General features: G+C 39.3%; 1 protein-coding gene across 2 annotated transcripts in view; it reads right to left on the minus strand.

Annotated features, from left to right (window-relative positions):
- Positions 1-13,943, minus strand: part of MRTFB (myocardin related transcription factor B) — a 66,294-nt gene extending 52,351 nt beyond the window's left edge. For both annotated transcript variants that reach the window (XM_057367303.1, XM_057367301.1), the window contains exons 1-2: positions 13,874-13,943; positions 10,772-10,816 (exon numbers count right to left, since the gene is read on the minus strand). The gene's annotated coding sequence lies outside the window, so the exon portion shown is untranslated. The remainder of the gene's footprint in view (positions 1-10,771; positions 10,817-13,873) is intronic.
- Positions 13,944-21,764: the final 7,821 nt, after the last annotated feature.

A 21,764-nucleotide genomic window follows, 5' to 3' on the forward strand; every position in this document is an offset into this window, starting at 1 on the left:
GCTTTCACATTAAATGAAGACACATTAACTTACTGTTATGCAAGATTTTTTTCTTTGTTCTTAGCTTTTAGAAGCATAATTTACTCAGCTCTCACTCGATTTCCTGACATTACACTCTCTTCAAACTCCCACTCACCCATACAAATTAAGTACATTATTAGCCAAGCAGGTCTCTTCAGAGCAGAATTTAAGTGAAAATGTMGCTGCTTATCTGTTCATATTCACAGCATTTTACCCACAATTTACTAGTTATGAGTTGCCTTGGAGTTACTTTTTCAAAGAGATTAAGCCACGTGAGCTGTATTCATGCTTTCAAACCCAGAAAATAAAAAAAAAAAAATCAAATCCTGTACCACAAACACTTTATCCAGCAACCATGTCCAAAACTGAGAAAGCTCTGATTTAGAATGTAAAGTATATTATACTCTCATATTTTATATTAAAGATAACAATTTGCTTCCCCTTTCTCATTTATTTGAAGCCTTCTCAATCTTGAAGAATTATTTCATATTTGCCATCTGTATTTACAGATGGTTACCATTATCTGTGTAACCCTTGACTTGAAGCAGACCTATACAGGAAGTATATTAATAACACAACTGAAACTCAACAGCAAAAACATGTGCAGGAAAAGTAACAATCAAAAAAGATCCATACTATTAAAGTTCCAATATTCAACTTTGCATAATCCAAGAAAGCATCTTTAATATACCAGGCTGATCTGACAAAAATTAGTTGTCACTTCAGGGATTTTTGCTGCCTTCCTTGAAACTAAGACTAAAGGAAGTGTGAGCCATCACTCTGCTAGGTATAAAAACCATTTCTACTGATAAACTGTTGGAAAGCATAATACTAATTTATTTTTGGCAACTAAAGTAAAACTACTCCATTGTTCTAATAGTCCTAAAAGATTTCAAGTAGTTGTTTTTTGCTTTTGTTTTTGTTTTAACMGAGAATTCAGCAAAATGTTTAAGAGTAGTAATGTGAAAGCCAGAAAAAAATTATTTTCCTACTTAGYCTTTAGAATACATTATCAAAATAGAATCTGCACCAGCACTGCTAGGAAGGCTTCAGTTCACATTTCCCTGACAAGAGCATAGGAACAGCGTTCCAGCACTGGCAAACGAGAACTCCTGTACAATGTATGAACCTTATGTAAGTGTTCTCACAGATTGTAGGTGGTTGCTATCTTCTTAACTGCTGAAGACAAACGCTCCTTTTATTTTTAAACATTTTATCTTCAAAAGACAAAATGCATTTCCTTGGAAAAATCTTAGGGGGGGGGGGGGGATACATATTTCCCTGCTACTTGAGACACCAAAATTGGTATTTTATTTGGCACAAACTGTGAAATGTGGATGACACTTCGGTAGTAAATCAGCTTTTCTCTTAGCAATGTGCTGGAAAGTAACAATTCAAGAATCGCAGTGTATTCAGTAAGTAAGTAAGTCAACACTGCTCACTCACTCCCATCTGCAAGGAACCTGGGTCACTATATACAGCACAATATTGAATTGAATTAATAGTCACCAGATATTAGCTATACCAGCTCCAGGATTTACAGAATCATGGTGTGACCACTCAGTTTGTCCATTTATAAAACTCAAAATTTACAACTCTAGCAGTTTGTAACACGCAAGAATCTTTAGTGGGAAGAATACTAGAATTGTAAAGTGTTAGGCTTCTTTTGTTTTTCTTACTTTTTCTTCAATGTATCAGAAAACACTAAAAAAGACACTTAAAAAGTGTGAGATCCAGCAGGTTAACTAACAGCTGCCAAGGAAGGGCATTGCATTAAGCTCTTYAGTCTCCTTGTCAGTGCCTGGATGGAATCTGTGCAGGGGGAATGGAGATCTCTGATGCTGAGGCCAATAAGCACTTTGGGGGCAGTTACAGGATCAAATATTCCTTCCCTTTGAGCAGTGGGCATTAATGATTTGTACCTGAGAGAATGTGCTAAGTCACAATCTGAGACTAACTCGGCAATTGGCCTTTCCCTCTGATGAGGAAGGGCAAGGACTGTGCTTCCAGAATGCAGCAGACCCTTCCAGTGCCTACAGCAAACTTCCTTCCTACGCCACAGATCAGCCCAGTCCCAGTGGTCAGCCCCTTGGAATGCTCAGTGTCTCCTGTCTTCCAAGGATCAACACACGTCGGACTTGAACATAAACAAAGCACTTGGGAACATTTCGCTCACTGAACAGTCCGGGAACTGGAAGCTACGAGAGTCACTTCCCGGAGACAAGCCCTGGGGATGAAACACCCACTCCAAGGAGAGGAAGAGACGCAGAGATTTAAAGCAGGGCTCCTTTYTGGCGTGCTGCCTATCAGCAAGGGGAAAAGAGAAAATAAAGAAACAAATCGTGGGCTTRGCTGCAGTCTCCATCTCCATCAGTTCATGGAGCAACACCAAAGAGAGGTTGTGCTGCTCAGGGTAACGCTGCTCAGCCAGACACAGCAGCTGCCTGGAGCTCAGAAATGCAGCGTGGACTGTGGTGGGCACGAGCCCTGATGATACAAGCACAGGTTACCTCTGCTGTGCTGACATCCCTTCAAACAGCCACCATCTTACCACAGCACGTGAACTGTGACATGAAAACTGACCTTACATTATTGTATTGAAAGAGAAACTGCAATCCTACAGTTAAAATATTGTGTYGATAAACTTCATTAAGTTTTATGGTCAAATACGGGCAACAAGGATTTCAATCATACAGCTATTTTTACAAAGGTAATTATACAAAAGCAGAAAAAGATGAGAAATACCAGCAGCTGACTAACCATGAGTAATCATCTTGGATTATGCATTATGAAAAACTCACTATTACTATTCATTTCTTTAAAAAACAGTGCGCACAAGTATCTGACAAAACTGAGGACCTGTCACGCTTCTCACTGTACCGGTACCTGGAATGACGCATTTCTTCCAGGARCACAGAATCCAGACTGGGCTGCTCAATGCAGAAAAATGTCCACTTTTATTAAATAACTGAGATTAAAATTTTGGAACTGTCTGCTCTAAATTAATACCACTAAACAAGACACCAAAAGACCTCCAGAAACTCATTTAACACTTCTGCCTATTTTGRTGACAATGCTACATTGAGATTCTCTCTACTAATTCTTCAGAAGAAATTTTTAAATCTTAATACTTTGGACTGATCAAAAAATTAATTAAGCTACACTGGCAAATGCACGTTATAAACTAGGTAATGTATAGAAAATTACTTGTATCTGGACAGAGGCTGGGGATGAGTCAGGAGAATCCTTGATGATACATTCCCTCCAGTGCTACCTCCAGGCAGGAAAAAAGAAAAAAGCTCACCTGGTAATTGGTAATGGGAGCTGTGCCCTGCTAAGTGCAAATGAATTACCCAGCAGAGTGCAGGGCTGTGAGGAATAAAGGCAGCCTCCCACAGCTCCATTAAAGCGTGGGGAAACTAAAGCCTACCCTGTCGCTGTGTAGGGCCATAGAGATGATTTATCTATTCTTTTCTCACATTACTGCCTTCTCAAACGAACCTGTTCAAACAAGAGTTGGTAAAATCTTCTGGGCTACACAGAAACCTTCACTGGAAAGAGTCTTCCTCATAGCAATGTTGTGAAGCTTAGTGTTCAAATACCTTTAGGTCTCAGACAAATGTTTTTAAGTAGTTGTAAATATTACAGCTATCTCCTGTATTCAGGTTTCAATGCTTTGAAAAGATAATAGAATTCATTCAAAATGCTAAACTTCTTACAAATACATTAAATAAAGCAAACAGGGATTCAATACACATAATATTCATCACTAAGACAAAATCCATACCTTCAGATGAAGATGAAGTTTAAATTGTTTACTGATTATATAAAAGTATTCAAATACATCATCTTCCTTTAACGAACACTTAAGAAACTCAGCAGTGTGCAGTGAAATCAATAAACCAGTCTGAGGAACCAAACAAAAAGTAAGTCTGAAATTAGCTGCCTCTGGAAGGTAATACACATCTCTAAAACGTCTGAATTGCTCTGTTCTTGCACCGCTCTCGTATGAGAGAGAGATGCTCACCAAGGGAGCTGTTTAAGAACATCCATTAACCCATCTGGATAACCCAGGACATTCTACTGATGCAATGCTTTATAAGCAGAAGCTACATTGTGTTAACTTTCAGTGTTTGTAGCAGAGTTCATAAAGATTTGTGTTGAAAGCTCTGAATCACAAGAGGAAGATGAATTATTTCATCTACAGCCAAGTCCATCTTTCCTAAGCTGCTGCCTGAGCACTCAGCAGCTCAGAATTCCAGCCACAATACCTGAAAGTGTAAAAAATGTAGTCCCATGACTTGYTGTAAGTGAAGGACCACAGACATAGTTCTCAACAACTTTTTACTTTAAATCACCTTATAAGACATAATTTGATTTCATCTCATCTTTTCTATGGATATTCTTAATCAACAATGCTCCTACTAAGGCAACATCAAGTGTTTCAGCTGGATCAACTTGATTAAATAAACACAAACTTGTCATAGCACACATCCTCACTATATCTATGAACATAAAGAACTTCAGAAAAATACTTCAAACTAGATAGGCAAAASATGCAGTAGTACCTTGTTTAGATGTTTCACACTGTCTATGGAAATGTGTGCAAATGGTCAGAAAAATCTAAACATGACATTCCTGTTTTTCATTATGTAAAGATGATGGTGATTGTCAATATTTTACATTTGCTTTAATATTCAAATTTAAAAAGCCAGTATTAACACTGGCAACAAATACATTTAGACTCAGTTTACAATGCAACATGAGGTCAGTTTTACAGCTAAATTTAGCAAGAAACAAAGAAGCCAACCAACCAACAAGCTATCTGCATTACTGGTATGCAAACAAATGGTGCTTCTAGTTTTTCACCCTCATAAATGTCTACATATTTAAATTAGATTTTATTTTTTACAATGAAACACAGTGACATATGATTTCAGAAGCWACTTATTTGAATTCCAATTAACAAAAATTCCAAACTTCCTAATTTCAGTTTCAATAGAAAGTGCTTTGCAATTGTGTTTGAATAACTGCAAGATCAACTCAGATTAACCTGCCAAAAAGCAAGTTCAGTTCTGGTCTATGAYAGAACTTAGTGGAGGGAATCAGTAAGATCCCATGTACTCCATGATTTTCTGTGGCCTGTAAGCAAAAAGCCAGAAGAATCTATTTATGTAATTGAAGTTGCCAACATATGAAAAGTCAAAACCCAAGTGTTCATTTTGTTATTATAAATGCACTTGATAGCTCAAATCTGGAGAAGGGGTCAAATATTTACATGAACATGATTGCTATCATGTCCAAGTGGACCTTTATGAAAAAATGGGAGGAGAACATATGCAGAGCTTTTTACAAGAGGTGTCCTGACAGTTCAGACAATAACTACCAACTTTTATCAATGAACTGGATCTTTCACAATTCCTCTACATATTCAGAAACCTTTGATAGCCAAACAGTGATCTATCTTAAAAACGAGTGTTTTTAGAGTTTCTAAGGCATTTTAGGAAAGGTTAGATGACTCCGTGATTTCATTTGTTTGCCTGGATACTGCGAGATGTTCCCATTTATGACTAAGCTGCAGGTGCTATTCTGTTTATTTTACTGCCTGTAAACYAAGCCCTTGAACTGAACAAAGCAAGGAAAGCACAAGGATTCAAGTCAAAAAGGAAGGAACTGCAGGAGTATTTCCCGTTGAACGTGCTGCTTTCTACCTCCCATCACAAGTGTGACTGAACATTGCACAATCATTTCTACTATGATGAAATTCCTTGAAAAATCTATACTTTGCTTCTTTTTTATATCTACACACTGTTACAGAGAATAGCTAAGTTTTATAACTGTAATATTTGGTGTTCTCTTAAAATACAATCAATTTCTATTGGACAGAATTTAGCATACATTCAGCCATAAACTAAGTACTAATTAGAAATTAATTCAAAATTATGTAAGCATAATTAGAGATTATGAGCAACTTCATTTTAGGGGATCTTGCAAACAACACCAATTAAGCAGTCCTTACTCAAAACTTTAGGTAAAACTAAGAAAATCTSYCTTTCACAAACCTTTTGCTGCATAYTGACTTGGACCAACAGAGCTCCTTTAAGGTATTAACAACAAACAATAACTTGAATTAGCTCCTGTGGAAACCAGGYGACTTGTTGCTCCCAATTTCTGAGTTAAACTTTTAATTAAAATTAAAACTTTTAATATTTAGTCTGCTAATGGACAAAAGAAAAACTTGGAAGGTGACAGATTAATTAAAAAAAGATAAAAATCAACTTGTGGTATATCTTAAGTAGCAGCTGTTTACCATGCATTCTTCACCTGATTTACACCAATGCTTAGAGTTCATCAGCAATATTCTTTCCTGTTTCTTACTTCTGATCATGCAACCACCATGTAAAATCATAGCAGAGCCTTACCACATGTATTTAACTGTCTCAAATGATGGTTTTAYTGTACAGTAAGGTTGATGGCTGCAGGAGGGTGACCCCCTGCCTCCCCAGTGTTCAGCTTTCCCCAGGTTACACCTGCTGACAAAGCAGCGATACAGAAGTTGTTACACCTTACCTGGAGGCAGAGCAGTGTCACACTGCACTGCTCACCTGCTCAGACCCCACACTGTGTTGTGGCCTCAGTTTTTATACAGCAGTGACAAAAGATCACAGTGTGAATACAATTACATCACTTGTAATAGATTTACACCTTACAGAATCTTCCCAAGAATTAAAGTGTTTTTTTTTTTTTTTAAATAGAAACGACAAGGATGCAGAATGAAAGAATGTAAATTCAGTGCACTTAAACAGACTTCCAGGAAGAAAAATCCTGCAACAAACCACAAAATCCCAACCCTGAGATTCCTAAACACTGGAAATTAAGCATGAAGACATACCACACACATAGTACGATGACTAACACAAAAATAAATTTGTTAAAGACAAAATTATACTCTTSACTAAACAAGAGCCAAAATTTTACTTTTCAAATCAAGCACATTTCTTCTAACAAGGACAATCCTGTCTGTGAACAGGGTAAGACCATAGGAAGGAATATCACTTATTGCTTTTTTATAAATAAGATTCAAGCTTATAAATGATGTAGCTTAATCTCCAGATCAACACCCATATTAAAAATAATGAGAAAAAGTATGTTATTAGTATGGTGCCTGAAAACTCTGATGTTCTAAACAGTTTAATGCTATAATCCATAGTCCATGCCCTCAGTGCTTTAAGAACCAATTTCTCACGATCTCCAAAGTTAAAATGAACTTGGATTCCATTTTCCCTACTGAAATTAGCTAAAGACTAATAGGGCAGAAACTCTGGGTCAGGAGAGTTTATGTTGCCTAAGGCCASTTTCAAAGAAGCCTTATCTGTTAAACTATTGTGTTCCAATATTTCATTCCATACAAAGCTGCTTGTTAGAAAATAAATATAAAATAGATGGTAACATTGTTTACAGTAGATTACAAATTTCTGCACTTAGCAGCTGTCACACATCTAATTTCTGTAGTTCTTGTAGTTTGAGCAGCACTCAAAATATTTTAAAAAGATACAAAGCTTTATTAGAAACTCTGTTGGAAAATACTGATCTCATGAAAACAAGATATTCATTAAATATCATCTGGTCAGATATAAATACTGTACTCCACGGGTTCTTGTCTCTTGGTTTCTTTACATTATTCTTTTTGTTGCATCCAACAGTAGTTACTTCTTCCTCAGCTCACTTCAGTACCCACTTTCCTCATTTCTCTTGCTGAATTTTCTCTTTTTTTTCCTCTCCACATATCACTATATCACCTCTCGACTCAGGTTCACCCATCAAAATTGCTCTTGCGTACCATCCTGCCTTGATAGCCTTTTCTTGACCATGTTCCTCAGCAGCCAGAACAAGGCTTGGCTTAGGCTTTCCAAAGTCTACTACAGATGCCAAGAACCCATAGACAGATGGGAGATGATATGGAATTCTATCTTCTGGACCACCTTCAGGCCCCAAGCTGTACTTGAGRAACAGCAGATGTAGAAGTGTGTCTGTGTCCAAGGGTCTCCTCTCCMCCTGTGCTCCTGCTCACAGCGTTCTCAGGGCAGCAGAGATGAACTATGGACTGGAACAAGCTCTCACCACCTGCATTTCATTCTTTCTAAGAGACTCCACTTTTCTCAATTCTACATGACAAGGTYTTAAAATTCGGCTTTTTATACAGGACCTGGTAACAGAGCCTTCAAATGGTTCAACTGGCAGAACAGAGGAAGGGTGGAACATCTGGCAGAGGAAGGAGGATTTGATTCCAGAAGAAATCACAAATTACACTGTTATTCATAGAAACATAGAAAGTTGGTTGAAACTGTCTACAGATGTAGAGAAAATTATTTAGGGCTTGATTCACACTGGAGGATTTATAAAACCCATAACCATAAAGATGGTTTGTTTTGCAAAAATTGACAGCATTTGCTCAATACTTTGTATTTGAGTGCTGTTGTATTATTTAACATTAACATAAAGAAATATTAATTAACTGAGTAATATATAATGAAAAAACACTCTCAAAAATAGTTCAGAGATTTATTAGTCTACTCAAAAACTCCTAAAATAATGCACAAATGGTACAACTTAGACCAACCAKAATGAACATGAAGATMCYATTYRTTTCTGTACAGCCATCTTGGTATATCCAGMAAGCTCCATTTTCAGAATACATCAATCCTGAGATCTCACCTGCCTGAGCACTGAGGAGAAATTATAGAATTATAGTGTGCTTTCACACTTCCAGTCACTCGTGTACAAGGGAATGTGCCAAGATGGCCAACTCACAATGTACAAGTCTGGTAACACRATTTATCAGCATTTTAAAACACAGCATGAGATTAATGGCGATATCAGGTGTTCTCTCAACACAAAATGTGGAAATAAGAACACAATTGCRTATCCTTCTCAGATATATAACTAGGACTGCCATAAATTCACTGTCATTCACTGTCTTAGGTTAGAAAACCAGTGGGTTTTCTTTTTGTCTTCAATTTTTGTTTTGTTCATCTGTGTTTCACTTGTTGGTGTGAAGATCAAAAATTAGTGTAACTATGACTTCTCTCACTTTGTTGCTTTTGGTACCATGCCCAGGTAAAAGCCCCTTTTCAAACATTTAATTAATGGCTTAAGCCAAGTACCAAATATGAAATCTTAAAATACTCTCTACTGAGTCAACAATCACAGAGATCCAGTTTATTGCACAAGTGCAAAACTGTTACATTAACATCTGGATTTAATAACAGTAATCTGAACACTTCAATAAATTCTGTAATGTGCATTTGCTTTGGAGTTTCAGGATATGGAAGATTTTTGTGGTAGACATCAATCTTTGCCAAAGAAGGAAAGTCTGAAAGAAGTATTCTGTAACTAACACTATGCAATTTTGGCTCTTGGACTTCAGGTGCTAAAAAGGCTTAAAAACAATGCCAGGAATACTGGATCCCTGTCCTCAGCACAGCACAGAATTATTTCATTTGAAGAAGCAAACACAAAACATTCATGGTTGTAAAGTGCAAATAGACTCAATTTCAATTGTTCATCTCTTTTTTTGGAGATGCAGCTACAAAAGCAGCAGATTTATTCACARTAAGAAACAAAGGTTGCAGATTTACTAAAGAGAACACAAAGTGAACTGGTTTGCCAGGTCTAATCTTCACGTAGCCCGCACACAATCCTGAAACACACCTTGCCTTCAGGTTACAGGAAGCTCCCCTACCTTTAAGTGTTTCCAGTTGGGATTTTCTGCCTAACACTACAGTTTGGGGGTTTGTTGGAATACATCAGTGCTACAGATAATACCCCCTTCTGTGTATATGCAGTTCTGTACATCTTGTTCTTCCAGTCTCTGGAGCAGTTCTTAGCCATGAAAGTCATGTGCAGTGTCTGGCTTTTTCTGCAGATGTGGAACCAATGCTCTGGTTCATCTAAGAGGCCTCAGTGGAAACTATCAAGAGRCTTTAAGTTTGATGCTCCATCTCRGTTATCCTGAAAATCAGGCATCCCATGACAYCCCTCTTTTTCCCATACAAAAGATGAGRATGGAAGGGCAGGATCAGAATTTTCACCATTTGGGGACCAGCTAAACACCAGAAGCACACAGTTCCAAACTGAAAATGTTTTGGTCAATAACCAACTTGTTTTACTAAGCTGCTAGACTTGCCTTCCTAACATCTCCTGAAACAGCACTATCAGCAGCCATTAAACATCCTTGGTTACTCCCTTTGAGACAGAAGTTTCCTCATCTATAACTAGATTGATTGCACAAAACACACAGGGTCTGGAGGCCCCYTGGAAGTGCTGTGCTGGTACAAGCCTGAGTCACTGCAGAAAAACTRTTAAAAAGAAATAAAATGCTCTACAGGCCAAAGTTTTAGTATCAAAACTATTCACATTTGGAAAAAGTCTAACATCTGTGAAGGCTTGCAAGCATGACAGTCCTTTAAAAAGAGAAAATATTGTTTAATCAGCATATGAATATTTAAGTCATAATCTTAAGAGGTRATTTAAAACCACTCATATCAAAGGCCTAAGCATGAAATCACAGTAACTTGCTTTTAAGTTTATGTAATACAGGTACTACACATAACCAAATTTCTGTGTGTTTAACAGGATTATAAAATCTGCACAATTTAAAGGGATACACCGCTCACTAAAAAAATAGCWCAGCAGCTTTATTAAAAAAACATATTTAGAAAGTTTAACTTTTTTAAGACGCAGCACTTACCTTGTATCTCTAGCACCCTTCTAGAGTGTCTGTTTCAGCACATTCCTGGTTYGTTGGGAAGTAAAAAGGAAAAACAAAAATCACAAAGATGTCTCAAAGATTCTTTATTTTAAAAGTCACATAATTTGTTCTACCTGAGAAATTAGAGCCTTAAGMATACTAGTTCAGCTTTCTCTGTTTCTGCAGTTTTAGGATGTTTAAATGTGTTATTAGGTTAAAATCCTGAGAGTAAAATGATTTCAATATACTCTATGTGTGTCATTTAGCACCTTTCATATTCCTAYTCAAAGGCAGTATTTGTCTTTCCAATTATCTCTGGCAAGAAGAGCAGTATCTGAGGTGCATTACCTGCTCCTTTTAACTCAACTGCAAGACACAAACCCAGCCCTAGTTTCTTCAAGTCTTCACACTTGGAAGTGCCAATTATACAACAGAAATATATTTCAGTTTTCTATAGATTCCAATACAATGGAATCATTATAAAGAAAAAGGAAAGTTAACATCCACATTKTTTCTTTTTGCTATGACAACAACTCAAATGGATTTGTTCCACCACCAACACTTCATTAATTAGTTATTTTAGAGTGTGTCTGTACACATATACATATACAGACACATGAYGAAGTCAATAGAAACCTATTGCACGCTATATTTAGAAAAATTAAATCAGTTATTTTTAAGGCTGGCATTTATCAAATACTGTTTCATACAGTAACATTAATGGGGTTTTCCAGTTCTGGCTTTGAACCCACCGGTATCAAACTCAAAACATCCCACACATTGCCCAGCCACACAATTTTACTTTTGATACCAGACATGAATCCTAACAGATTATTTTTAATTCTTTTAAAGGCTGAAACTGAAGTTATGGTTTCAGACATAACGGTGACAGAAGTTAAAAGCTGAATATGTAAAAAACCAAACCAAAACATACAAGAGGAAGAGGTTACGTGACGGAAATGCCAAAAAGGCCCACAAAAATAAATGGCCTATGATAAAATATATTCCCTCTTCCTTCCAATAATATTTCATCAGTAATTTAAATGCTGTTTAAAAAACCCCAAACCACAACTAAGTATATTCCCTATACAATATTATATTAATCCACCGTGTAATCAATTATCTAATTTCATTGCTAGACTAACAAGCAAAAGTTTCAATGTATCAAACACTTAATGCATATAAATCACTAAATTTGTCTGAATACTTGTGTATTAACCGTCAGTATTAAAGCTTTTTTTCTAATACCTCATTCAACCGAATCTGACAAACAGAAAAAGAAAATATTAAGGTGGTTTTCATATTATTGTATGACTGCTTCTAAAAATGTATTTGCGTCATTACGTTCAGTTTTCTACACTTCTCCAAATACTGCCAAATCCTGTACTTCCAATAATGTACTAAGGATCTTCAGCTTCCAGATGTTTTTATTTGCTTAGTAACTGGTGCCATTACCAGACAGCAATCTTGTCAAGTTTTAAATGTAAGTTATACCATGAAGTCACATCTGCCCTAAGTAATTACACAGGAAAGAAAAATTCAGGAAGGAACAAGATAAAATGTCAAACATTARAAGAATAATTGTATGAAATGTCAGCTGTGATTTTGTTGAGAGCTTTAAAACCTCAATTGATTCAAAATCTGGGCATTTTTTCATCATAAAGGAAAAGATGCAGCATGAGGAAGAACAGTGAACACCTTTTCATAAACAAGAACTTTACAACATGCCATACTCACAGGACAATAAGCTTGGCTTTCTTTCTTAAAAGGTGAGTGATGTTTATGTTTGAAGTATTTTAGACATATTGATATTCCAGATTTCATGATGGTGTTTTTGAAACATTCATGAAAAGATAATTTTTCTAATAACCAAACAAGTTATTCACTTTAAATCCTGTAGTCTTTATTTCTAATTGACTGCTGCAGCCAGAAGCCCTGGTATTATCTCTCGACTGCACYGAGACTGACTAACAGCAGTTTTCTGCACTGCACACTTGCACATCAATACAAAATCCACATAAATGGAACAAAGACAAATGTATTTACTGGCAGGAAGGCACGGCACGGCAGCACAGCTCTCCACCTGGCTCCCTGAATCCCAAAGAATGTCACTGACACACGTGTCAGCCAAGTGACCTGCACCCGAGATGTGGATCTGTGCCTACCGGTGCTGTCGACACTCCTGTTAACAAAGCTGATTCTATAATCATGGAGTCATCAAGCTTGGAAGGGACCTTTAATATCGTTCAATCCGTCAAACAAGCACTACCATTGAAACCTCTAAACCACCCAGCGCCGCATCCAGTCTCTTAAACGCCTTASGAATGGTGACTGCACCACCTTCYTGGGAAACCTATTCCAATGCCTAAATACATCCTAAAATAGATTAGCCAAGTACCATCTAAAATCCACGTATGTCGCAGAAAACAAGCCGAACTCGTTAACAGCCCCTGGTCTAAGGGTCGTAGTCCAGTCACAGCTCAGTGACTCCGCTGCAGCTGCACGATCGGGGGCACGGAGGGCTCAGCTCTCCCCTCCACGGCACAGGGCGAGGCGCTCGATCCAAACGCCCGCAGGGCTCGGGCCAGGCCCGCAGTGCCGCCCTGCTGCCCACAGCCTCGCACCTCCCCCGGCAGCGAGTGTTCCTTACTAACAAACAATAACACAGGACACATCCACCAGCGGCCTCACGGCAGCGGCCGGGCCGGTGCGAGCCGCGTCCCAGGTCGCGGTGCGGTCACCGGCACCTCCACCTGCTCGGGGCCCAAAGCGGCCCGGCGGGGCTGGGGCCCGCCTCACACCGCCGCCACCGTGTGCCCGGCTGCCGCCCTGGGGCACCCTGCCCGCCCGCGATAGGGAGGGGGCGGCCCCCGCTCTCGGCACTCCCGCCCGCTTCAACCTCCTTCAGAAGGCTCTGCGGGCGGGGCGGCGCGCAGCCCACCCCGGGGCCGGGCGGCGGCGGCTGTCGGCGGTGCCGCTCCCGCTCAGCGGCCCGACCCGGCCCTTTCCAGCGCGGCAGCACCGCCGCCCCGTGAGGCGCGAACCCCGTGAGGCGGCGCTCGGCCGCGCGCCCCGCGCCCCCCGCCCGCGCTGCCCGCTCACCCCGGCCCGCCGCGGCCATGTTCCTCTCGCGAGCTCTGCCCGGGACCGCCCTCCCCGAGCGCGCGCCCCGGCGGTTGGCCCGCAGGCGGGGGCGGGGAGCCGCGCGCGCTGGCGCCGCGCACGTGCGGGAGGCGGGGCCGCACATCCGGGCACTCGCGCCCTCAGAGCGGGGCTGAGGGGAGCCGGTCCTGGCTGCCCCCGGGACGGGGTCACTCAAACACTGAGATTGGCAAAGAGCTCTGAGTCCAACCTATGGCCGAGCASCACCGTGTCAGCCAGACCATGGCACTAAGGGCCRCGTCCAGCCTGTCCTTAAACAACTCCAGGGACGGTAACCCCACCACCTCCCTGGGCAGCCCATTCCGATGTCTAATCACCCTTCCTGTGGAAAAGTTCCTCCTATGTCCAATCGAAGCCTCCATTGGCGCAGTTTAAGACTGTGTCCTCTCGTCTTGTCGCTGGTAGCCTGGGAGAAGAGATCGACTCCGACCGCTACAACCTCTTTTCAGGTACTTGTAGGTCCTCCTGAGCCTACTTTTCTCCCGGCTGAGCCACCTCAGCTGCTCCTCAGAGGACTTTGTGCTTCAGACCCTTGCCCAGTTTCGTTGCCATTGTCTGGACACACCCCAACGCCTCAATGTGGTYCCTGAGCTGAGGAGCCCAGAACTGGACGCAGCACTCRAGGTGTGCCCKCRCCAGTGCCGAGGTGACAAGGACACCGTAGCGAGGACAAACATCTCCCCAGTCCTGCTGGCAACACTATTCCCTGGTCAGGTATTTTTGAAAGCTCTCTGGGGTCACCCCCAGTCCCACACACATCTCCCCGTCCCTCAGAGCAGTGCCTCGGCCGRGGCGGCCCCGCCGCTCCCTGGGGCACCGGGCGGTAACGGGAGGGCCGGACTGACCCTGCCCGGGGCTGGTTCCGAGGCGGGCGGAGGCTGAAGCGGCTGAGCAGAGCTCGGTCCCTCAGCGCTTTCCTCGCTCTCCTCCTCCGTGCAGTCGCACGGATTTGAAATTCGAAGAAAAACTCAGGGCATGGCTGTGCAAACACTCACAAACAAGATGGGACTCATACCGCGTGTATTTCACCTTCAGGCTTAGCTGTCAGTGTCTGAGGTGACTGAACTTGATTCAACATCAAACCAGTCAYGAGGAAAAAAAAATTCTTCAAAGAAGTTTTGGAAACCTGATGATTTACGCTTGAGAATGTGCAATAGAGAACACAGGCATTTATTCCATGAGCAGAATATGATCATGCACGCACACAATAATTTATTGCATGTATTGTGCAACACTATGCTCACAGCAAATACCTAACAAATTGACTTTTACTAATACCGGGCCAGTCCTGTTCTCTAATGCATCAGGCGCAGTATTATGCAACCCTGCTTTTGGGTTGTATTTTTTTTAACTCACTGATTAAGGACTAAACTGCAACTTAGTGCAATGGTCTAATACAGTTTTTTTAAAAATTTTTGCTCTTAGCTGATGTCTAGGAGCTTGCTAGGAGAGTACATTGACCTTGAGCTATGGGCAGAGCAAGCAAGACATGGTTCCCTGCTCCGAAAGAGTTTTTCAGTGCACTTGTTCAGCAGTGACACTGCAGGCACAAAAAAAAAAAAAAAAGGTCAGTTTTTAATTCCTTGGGATTTTAAGACAACATTCAAATATACTTCATTAAAAATGAATGCTTTGACATTTAAAGAATTACTTGTTTGAATTGTTTCAGATGGATTGGAAGGTTATTTTTTGTTAGTTTTTTTAAAACAAGATAAAMTTCTCTTCCATTTCTCTAGATGACAGATAATCAGATTTTATCCAGTTTCAGAAGCAAACTAAAACCAACAATGACCTGGAAACTTAGCAATGATCTATGTACAGATCTCATTAAAAATATCAAATTGGTCCAGATTTACTTCTGTCCCTCTCCAAATGAAATAGTTCATTCAGATGTGAGTCTGCTCTTAAAACCAGAATGTAAACAACTCCAAATAAGTGCTCAGTCCATTGTGTAGCATCTAATTAATCAAATAAGGATTACAAAACAGTTAAGGTGTCCTGCTTTTTTGGAATAATTTATATTTGAAAGAATTCTTTATTTTCAGCTTTCCTAAAAGCACAACACATCAGTTTGCTAGCAGGAGATTATATTGATGAATTTCCGTCTGCCTTTTCACTTTTTTTTTTTTTTAAGTTAGCCAACATGTTAAAAAAACAGAGACATAAAAAGATTAGCTGTGATTTTAGGTGAAGGCAACATATAAATCTTGTCTCTATTTCCTGTAAGAATTGAAATGTCATAATTRTTATAGAAAGGCAGATTACCCCTGTATAGAGTATACGAGGAAACAAGCATGTACAAGAGCATTGTGCAAGAGGTGTAAATCTCTTTTAATGCTACAACGCAGACTGGATCATTCTAGTTATTCCAATGGCTGCATTAATGGGAACTGCCCATTCATTGATTAGAAGGGTATAGATGTGGTTCCTATTGGGAACATATGGAGTATTTCTTGATAAAGAATACTGKACAATGTGAAAAGCTGGAAGATAAAGGTATCTGAGACAAAGGTGTGCTAAAGGGKTTGACATTAAACACAGATGGTGCTCATTTCTTGCAGGCATTTGTGCTTTATGAAACAAGGTGGTGATAGGAGACAATAAGACAGACACATTTAAAGCAATAAATAACTACTTAAAAGCAGTTTCTTCCATAAAATCACTCTATGGAAATTGTCCAGCTCTGCACAATTGTTCTTGTCTTTTGAGCACCACCTTTCCTGTCTTAGGCATGGCCAWGTACAACACTTCCTTCTTGTTACAGAATAGCTCAACAAGAGACCTCAGCATTTGCCTCCAAGAATAACAACGGACTCTATATTCCCTTTTTTACATCAGAATAAAGWTAAGAAGCAGTGGTACAATGGTTTAATCTGCCAGAGCAATGTAATGCTCTGCAATGAAAGGATGGACTCGCTTTCAAACCACTGTTCTGCTGTTAGAAACTGCTGAACATGAAAAGCAGACAAATAACACARTATCAGCATTTTAATATCCAAATTAATGCAGAAATAAAAATATTTGTTGTGATTTRTAGTGAATATGTATTTAATTATGCAATTGTAAACTGTGTATTTTAGGGAAGGATTRTTTGTTTAGTGAAACAATGCAAATAATTTTTAGGAATTATTCAGAAATTACCAGTGCTTTTCAGTTCTAGTCGAGGCTTTATATAAAGAATTTGATTATCCCAGAGATGTAAATAACTGTGTTCAGATTTGTTAATAAAGACAATTCATTATTTAAAACATACAATAATATATTCTGTAGTAATGTCGACTATGCATTTGATGGGGGTCTTGCATTTCTAGATAGAATTCATTGAGCAAAGACCACGATTTTGCTACCTGACTTGCAGGACTACAGAACAGTAGTGCAGTTGTCTTATATTTGATCTAGCTACTTTGAAAGTAGGCCAAGAACTACTACAGCTTCTCCTAGTGTAATATAATTTGTAATTATTACATTCCAATATATTCCTTAAAGACTTGAGATGAAAAGATTGACAAAACATGTTATGCAAGGAAAAGCTACTTTCTCTGCAGAGCTTTCTGGGAAGAGCTGTAACCAAGAGGGAAGGGGATGAGTTGTTGATACACTGTTATTTACATTTTAATAAGCTTGTAGCACTCTAGTTACAAAATGTCAGAAGAGTCAACAAGRGGTGGTTCTCTCATAGAGCACCGACTCCTTGAATGCAATGGGAAACAAAGGATGGGAATGGCTTTGTGAAGTATCCTGTTGTGGCTACYCTTCAAGGGCCCTCTGCATTTTGTGTAGAAATGTAGGAAAAGACCTGCTGTAATACTGAGCATGYCTTTTCTCTCATTGGAAGGCATCTTCTGGTTCAGGCCAGATASCCACTTGATCAACCATCTTCAGCTTTATGATTTGTTCATTTTRTCAATATCAAAGATGGAGCTGATGGGCAGTTTGCACTTCAAAATGATTCCTCATTTTGTTTAACTGAGCTACCAGTGCAGAGTGGCTAAACTGTAGATCTAAGCATGAGGAATTAATTGCCCACAGATGGTGAAAGATCTTGAACTGTCACTTGCTTCTCTTGTTTTCAAGAACAAGGATTTCTGAAATATCTGGTAGTGAATCAAAGTTTATGAAGAGAGTGTTTGCAGTGAAGATGTTTGGTATTAGTTTTGGAGCACTTTACTTCTAATTAAATGAGAGAATTTCTAACAGAGAGAGCTCCTTGATTTAATTTTAATTTTTGTCAGAATGCCCAGAGTGTTGAATGGGTTTCTGATCATTGGAACAAGATCCTTAGTGCAGATTGAAAGAATTAATACAATTAATTTACTACCACCACAGAAAAATTCTAAGATTTTGTTTACAGATTGAAACTGATAATGAATATACAAAACCAAATGTATTATACTCTTGCCTTTTCTATGATGCAAGTTCAATTACTCCTGTATAGCTCAGGGCTGAGAGACAGAAAGCCTTTGATACATGTGAGATGKAGGCTTTCTAATTCCTTTTTGGGGACTGGAGAGTCTATGGGCTGCTTGTCCCAGGGAGTAAGTGAAACCTTTTCCCAAAGAATGCAGCTATGTTAGTGCTCATCCTATTTTGTTTTAGAGCACTTTGAAATATAGTTACAATGCAAGCTTGGCAAAAGAACAGTGTAAAATGAAAAAATACCAAAATGTGCGGAGAATGCTGTTCATTTTGGAAGGCAAAGTTTGTAACTTAAGAATGCTGCTTAGCAACAGATGGRGAAAATCTGAAGGTGATCACATCATCTTGCAGTCCTAGAAAATTAGTTATTCATCCAGCCTTTAAGTCCCATTGTTTTCATACACCTATTCTGCTTGTTCCTTGGGATGAGGACTGTGAGATGCTCAGCCAGCAGCACAATTTTCYTATCCCTCATTCTCATGCTGATGCAGCAGTGATTCAGCTGCAGAGCTCCAGCCAGGTTGCTCCAGTCCTATGCTGAACACAATGCCTACTGATCCCTAGGGAATAGGACTGGCACTGTGSCCTTTCTGTGGATGGCTGTGTCTCTAAGCACACTCATCTGTCTATTAGCACCATTCACCACCAACCCTTGGTGCAAGTCCTCCTCTGCAACTTCTCACACCTTGCTCTTCAACAGTTTGATTTCATATGTGTTTTTCATACTTTCAAAGCTCTCAGGGTGGTTTTTCTTTTCTAAGTTTGGTTTCCTTCGGAAATTACTCAGATTCCAGATGGAAAAATTTATTTTATGGTATTGCTAATGAAATTGACAGATTGTGGCATTTGGAAGCTGTAAAGTCCCCATTTGATTAATGTGCCACTGCCATCATTCAGCATGCACAGGGTAGAAGCATAAATACAATATTATGAATTGGCAAGTAGTGTTTGATTTATTTATCTGCAGATGCCTTCCCTGTGAATCAAGGCTTATGTTGACCAAGTCATTAATCAGCTTGCTAGGCTTAAAGCATAAACATCTCATATCCAACTAAAAGATTCATTTGCATAAATAGTTAAGGAAGCAGTTTTTTGCATTCATATTTAACTAGTATATGCTACCAGGGATGTTTTTACTTTTCCCTGGGGGAACTTGAACTTTTCAAATGCGGTTTTGACACAAGRTGGCATGGGAATTACCTAGAACAGTTGCAATTGTTTTTTGTTTCTTATTAACCCAAAAGCCGGGCACCTTCAAGGAAGGTTTTGTCTACATAGAGTGCTGAGAAAACTTCAGGGGGAATTATTCAAGATACTCTCAGGGATAAACCAGCAGACTGTAAAAAGGCTGTCACCATATATTGATTATGCTTATTACTTAATAAAACCACATTTAAAGACTTGAGTTTTCAAAGCCTTGACGTTACTTGTTCCTTGGTATGCCTCAGTGGCAATAAATCCATTTAAACTAATAGAAAGGATAATCCTTTTAAAAGAGAAAGTCAGACAGCTTTTACCAGTGTGTAAATAGGCACTAATAAAAGTAAAGAATATTTAAGCTTTCTGGAAGAATGTATGGCACAAAAAGATGGTCTTGCTGCTTGGTTTGTAAGAAAGACATACTTTCCAWAACATGCCCATAACTATTTACAGCAATACAGACAGTACACCTGACGTTTTCTTAAGGTTTGGTTTTTTTTTTTTTTCCTTGCCAACCAGCATAACAACCTGGAGTAGCAGAGACTGGTGATTGTGTGCTTTAGAGGGTTACAAAAAAGTGCAGTTAGAAGTGCAATCTGTATACACATCTGCCACATGGCTTCTTTTTTAGAGATTTGGGATGAAAAGCAACATATTGGAAGCTTTTTTTTTGGTTGAGTTTCTTTGTTTGTTTGTTTGTGTAGGGTTTTGTTTTTTTTTTTTTTTTTTTTTTTGTTGTTGTTGTTTGGTTTGCTTTGGTTTGGTTTGTTTGTTTTCCTAACAGTTGGAATGGAATAGGCTGGTGTATGGATTATTTGCATGCATTGAAAAAAGACTTGACTCCCAAAAGGTACCTTATAAGGACTGCTAAACAACTAAATAATAGACACCTAATGCAGAAAATGTAATTTTTTACATATTCTCAAAGGCAAAAAGCTAAAACAAAAGTGTTGTGAGAGTAGGAGACAGGACACAGATCTCCTCAGCAGAAAAGGCTCCCWCCTCTCTCCTGCTTTTCCTGGGTTGTGTAGCCATTGCTTCCCCACACTTTCCCCTCTTACTTGGCTTAAGGTGGTTAAAGAGTTCTAATTTGTATTTCAATATATTTCATACACTACTTAWATGTCTAGATCCTTCAGCTGGCATCTACACACAACTGGAGAAAAAACTGCCATCRTATACCTGCTAATTTGAGCTTCCAAATTGAAGGTTTCAATGTTCAGTTAATATGCAATCAGTTGAAAATGAGGCATTATGTACCAAAATCCCCAAGTCAGCTTTGAAATTTAAGCTTGTGATGAAGTAAGACATTCCAAAATTGAAGTTATGGCTGCATTCTCTCTTCCTCTCGATGCCAAACATGTGTTCATAATCCTTTCTACTTATTATTTCTTAACACAAAACAGCAAATTAGGTCTGTATGAGCCTTTTAGATAAATAAAACCAGATCATAACTGATTTGGCCATCGGCCTATTTTGTTATCTGCCGGTTTAAGCAGTGTGACCCTAAAAAATAAGGGTCAAGCTAATTACAGTTGCTCAGAAATCCAGATTTTCCAGGTCTGATCGGGGTCCTGCCTGCCAGCTTGAATTTCTTTCTAATGTTTAAAACTCACTGCTAGGACATGGATTTGAACTGAAAAAGTCTAGCTGCCAACAGTAACTTCTTGGTTCTTGACTCTGCTACCACTTAATCCCCAGCTTTCCTGTCTTGCAGGATAGTTAGAGCCAGCCCAGAAGGAAAGACTAAAGTGGCTCCTAGTCAGGTTTTATTGGTGAGTTTGTGCCATGGGATAGGTGTTGCATTTGATCCCAAAGCTATACTGGAAGTGACAGAATGTTTTCACATGTGATTTAGGATGAATCAGTGCATCAGTGCTAGGAATCAAGAGAAACTTCAGTGCTTAGAGTATCAGTGACTCTTACTGAGACCCATGGACATTGCTGATACATTTGAACAAAGCAAAATACAAGAGAAGATATTTAAAAATCACACCTTTATAACCTATTACAGCTAAAAAGTTAATGAAAAATTTGAAAAAAATAATTACTGTATCTGTTAGAGTCTTTTACAAAATCTTCTGAGATAAAATTTGTAGTTAAGTTCCTTGTTTTTAACTGTTATTAGGAAAGGTAAATCAGATCTCTACAACACAGTGGAAAACCTCTATTCGTGGTACTATTCCCTAACTGACTGAGAGTACAGGAAAGCTTT

The sequence above is a fragment of the Malurus melanocephalus genome, unplaced genomic scaffold (genome assembly GCF_030028575.1).
Source record: "Malurus melanocephalus ecotype Western Australia unplaced genomic scaffold, MMel_1.1 scaffold_77, whole genome shotgun sequence".
In the NCBI taxonomy this organism is placed as follows: domain Eukaryota; kingdom Metazoa; phylum Chordata; class Aves; order Passeriformes; family Maluridae; genus Malurus; species Malurus melanocephalus.